This window comes from Cucurbita pepo, chromosome 10 (assembly GCF_057944985.1).
Source record: "Cucurbita pepo subsp. pepo isolate OVF chromosome 10, ASM5794498v1, whole genome shotgun sequence".
Taxonomy (NCBI): domain Eukaryota; kingdom Viridiplantae; phylum Streptophyta; class Magnoliopsida; order Cucurbitales; family Cucurbitaceae; genus Cucurbita; species Cucurbita pepo.
In genome coordinates, this window is record NC_141807.1 from 8,843,702 (window position 1) to 8,848,627 (window position 4,926).

The following is a 4,926-nucleotide window of genomic DNA, read 5'->3' on the forward strand; positions in this document are numbered from 1 at the left end:
GGGAAAATTGCAGGAGTAAGGTCTTGAAATGTCTATATATCAAAACTGTTTAACACTTTCCAAATCTTCATTTTTTGGCTGTATGAGTTTTTTTTTTTTTTTTTTTTTTTTACTTGTGTTCCTAATCTTATTTCGGTGTGTTTGTTACATTTTTTTTTTAATTATGTTAGCAATTAGTCAATTTAATCAATTCATCCTTTATGTTTTTTTTTTTTTTTTTTTAATTATGTTAGTGGCTAATTTAATCTATTCTATTTATTTTATTTTTTTTGCTATGGATGGACCTATCTTTCTAAAACATACTAAATAAAACTAAATAATTGGTTAAGAGAGGATATGAGATATAACTTAAGGTTAAATCTGTTTCCAGATGAGAATAACTCATTCTCATGTCCATCTTTGCTACCATATACTAAATTAAGAATTTTTTTTTCTCTTGGGTCAAAACCATTCTTAAAGCACAAAATTGAAGTTGTAGTTAGTCAATTATAATATTTGACGTGCTAGTTTTCAAACTACTTTAAATGGGTGTAAAGAGAGCATGAGAATAACTTAGTTTCACTAATCTGACACGTGTTGGGCATGTACTGAACACTTGTTAATACAATGGATACATTACAAATTTATAATCCATCGTATCAGACACTTGACTTTGAATATATTTTGAGAGTGAAACATACATTAAGCTTTTTTTTAAGTATACAAATATATAAACTTATTTATATGAATTTATTTCTAATATAAAATTGATAAATTTTTTGAAATAATTCTTTTTAATTAATGTATCATTGTCACATCGGTATCCTAGTTTTTTAAGAATGACATGTTACTGTTAGTAACAGAAAAAGAAAACGGTAAGATCAGAAGAATTGGGAGAAATCTCTCATCCAATTGAAGAATGACTAAATCAAATCTAATTCAAATAACTAGATCAAATCTAATCCAAATAACTCAATCAAATCTAATCCTAACAATCCCTCCCTTAAACTGAACACGAATAGTAATCAGTTTATATCTACGACCTCATACCAAACTTCCACGAGGTAACTTCATCAATTTCCATGTGCCATTTCTGTTTATTGCTCCAGATCCCTGGCTTGCCTCTATTTCTCACTTTTCAATACTTCTCTAAAGTTTACAAAGTTTGCAGGTTCAGTAGGGGTAAACATGGTAGAGCTTCATCATCTTCTTTACAAAAAAAGAACTTCTCCTATTGCATAGTCTCTCATCCAGACTGGTGGTCTCTTATTCCTTGCCTTATTCGAGCTAGGAGAGCTTGATTCAGCCAAAGAGCCAGATGAAATATTTTCCTCTGCAATATTTTCATCTGCCGCTTCTATATCATTATTTTCATCTGCCGCTTCTATATCCTTATTTTCATCTGCCGTTTCTATATCATAGAGTCTGTAAGCTTTTGACTCTTCACTAACTCCCAGCAAAACTTAACTCAAACTCTTATCATCTAGCTTAGTTCTCTGAGCTGCCTCTTCTTTTTATCTCTGAATCAACTCGAGCTCACAATAATGTTCTTCTTCCTTCCGCTGCAGCTCCAAAACTAATCGTCGCTGTGCTTTTTCTACCCTTCTTCTATTCTCTTCCAGCATTTTATCTAGCTCTTCTCTCTCTTTTCGTGCTTGTTCTTCTTTTTGTCTTGTAGCAGTAAGAGCGGCTTCTTTCTCTTTCTCAAGCTGCACATCAACATCATCAAACAACTTCGTGCGACCTTCCTCTATTCGCCTCTGTATTTCTAATTTAGTCTCTTTAGAGTTTAGCCTTTCTTCAACATTCTTCTGAATTAGTTCTTCCATTCTCCTAGTTGCATCTTCTTCTAACTTCTTCAACTTTGTTTCACGCCTTTTCTTCTCTTCTTCCTCTTTCTTAAGCTTCTCTATGGAATGATTCCGATCAGTGGATGCACGACTAGGACTGGAACTGGACGATTTGGGGAAAGGAGATAACGAGGAAGACCTACTTCTTCGTTGGCGACTGAGGGAACTTGAACGGCTGCTTCTCCTGGAATTGGTAGTGGAATGATAGGGGGAAGAACTTGGGTCCCTTCTGCTTCTCTAACTATGGCGATAGGAATTGGAGCGGTGAGTGTACGACAGAGACCTTGAACCACTTTTCCCCATAAGTTTCAATTGAGTTTGAACAGCTACTACAGGCTGAGATATAGCATGGAATACGAACATTCGATTCAAAGACATCTTTGTCTCCATGATTAAGCCTCTCTCAGGATGAAACACCTTGCATGTTCCATTTTGAAACAAAAAGATAACCCCTTTGCTTGCAATTTACCAATACTCAACAAATTGTTCCTCAGGTCTGGCACATAGAACACTCCTGTGATTATCATTATGATTCCATTCACTTCCAGCAGTACATTACCCTTTCCAGTTACAACCATGCTTGAGTTGTTGCCCAGCTTCACTGAATCTCTGAAACTTCCATCAAAATCTGAAAAATATTCCTCTTCCCACACTTATGATTGCTACATCCCGAGTCAAGGAACCACATATCTTCTCTATTGGCCTTATTCATATTCACGTAAGCCTCAGCGACATCTCTTCTTGACTCTCTGCATAGTTTGTCTCCTTCTCCCTCCTTTGACATTCCCATTGAAAATGTCCTAGCTTGTGACAGTTATAGCACTCCACTGTGGCCTTGTTGAAGGTTTTTCTGCCTCGTCTGGTATTGCTTTGACATTCCCATTGAAAATGTCCTAGCTTGTGACAGTTATAGCACTCCACTATGGCCTTGTTGAAGGTTTGTCTGCCTCGTCCCCTTCCTATGCCTCTAAAGCTTCCACGACCTTGACTCCTTCCTCCAGCAGACTGCACAAGTGGACTCTCCATCGACATACTTTTATTATGACACACGTAGAAGACTGCTGCTTCTAGTTTTAACTAGTTTAGGGCATGACTCTGATACCAAAATGTTAGGAACAAAAAAAGAAAACTGTAAAGATCAGAAGAATCGGGAGAAATCTCTCATCCAATTGAAGAATGACTAAATCAAATCTAATTCAAATAACTAGATAAAATCTAATCCAAATAACTCTATTAAATCTAATCCTTACAGTTATCATATCTATTTGGTATAATATTTATGTCTCGTATCTATATCTCATTTTTATTTTTGTGACTCTGAGATATTTTGCTTTTATAAATAGATATCTTCACGAAAATAAGTTTAATTTATGTTGAGATGGAGAATAAAAATTGACACTTAAGGACGTTGATACTTGGGACTTTGATTTCTCTTGGTGTGAAGCTTGCATCTTGCAATTACTTGTGTAGAGAATGTATTTCACTTAAAATTCACTCAAGAGAAAATAATCAAATAACGAATCATATTTGAGAGAGGATAACTTTTTTTTTTTTTTTTATCTTCGAGAAATAAGAAAGAATAAAAATTAAAACATGGCAGGAATGACCTCTTCTTGAATCTTTGTTTTGTTCTCCTAAATGTATATAAAAAAAATAAAAAATAAAAATCTTATATATTTTATATATAATTTAAGTACCTATTTAATAAAACTCCATCCAAACTTCTACTCATAAATTTAATTATTATTTGTATACAATTGTTAATATGTAAGAAAATACACGTACAAAATGTCTATACTATTGGTAATACAATAGTCTCGGTTGTTTGACTAAAACAATGCAACCATTGCCCAAACTAAAGAATTTGATTCGAGGCTATCTCCTAATAGAGTGAGGCTCAATTAGACTTTGTTGTAAGATTCGACCATATCAATTTGAATAGCGTTCTCCAACTATAAATATTGAACTCCAAAGTATTCACGAGCAAAGTAAGTTTGTTGAAACTATCTATAAAAGTGTTCAAAAGTGAGTCGTGGAGAAGATTTGCCTTAAAATCTAGTTCTAATTAAGGATTTCAATGATGAAGAAGTGCAAGCTATTGGAAGGTTTGCCGTGTAAAATTTCAGAGGTGATAGATATAATTTAATTTTCAAGCGTGTGGTGAATGGTCTTTTCAGTCCCATATAGGCCTTGACCCCAAATTTTATAGTATTGTGATAGAAGCTATAAATGACAATAATATTCATTGGTCAGATATTGCAATTGTGAAGAAGTTCCGTCATATGCATCTACCGCCATCCTATAAGCTCTTATCTTTTGAGGAATTCATCAAATTCCGTCTTCACAAGTAGCAGTATAACTACTAGATTGCTTTCTTTACTTACAATAAGTCCTCTCTCTATATGTCCTTGTGGGACATTACTCTCTTTTATCTATAAAAATGGCATAGCCATAATGATATAATAATCCTTATATAAGTATCTTTCCTTTTATACAAGTATCTTTCCTTTCTCGCTTGTGGGACATTACTCTCTTTTATCTATAAAAATGGCATAGCCATAATGATATAATAATCCTTATATAAGTATCTTTTCTTTTTCTCTCGTACCCATGGATACATAACATGTTAAATTAACTCATACTTAAAAAAATAATTTCTCTCTTTTGGAGATGCAGGGTATCAATCCCCGTACCTCTCGCATGCTAAGCGAGCGCTCTACCATCTGAGCTACATCCCCACAATTTTTGCATCACAAAACCCTGAATTTCCCGTCATCAATAATAGTGAAAATGAAGAAATATTGCTACCCAACATGTCATGAATAAGGAAAAATTGAAAAGAAATAATATATTTAATAAAATATAGTCCTATTTTTGGAGGTGCAGGGTATCATCGATCCCCGTACCTCTCGCATGCAAATCGAGCGCTCTACCATCTAAGCTACATCCCCATGATTTTTACATCATAAACCCTAAATGTCCCATCATCAATAATAGTGAAAATAAAAAAAAATAACAAAATATTAATAACAAATAGTTTGGATTGGTGATGCGGGGGATCGATAATTGTGAAAATGAAAAAATATAATAACAAATT

The 4,926-nt window shown here is 33.9% G+C and overlaps 1 pseudogene; it reads right to left on the minus strand.

The window, feature by feature from the left end:
* Window positions 1-1,442: 1,442 nt before the first annotated feature.
* LOC147790598 (uncharacterized) lies at window positions 1,443-2,219 on the minus strand (annotated as a pseudogene).
* Window positions 2,220-4,926: the final 2,707 nt, after the last annotated feature.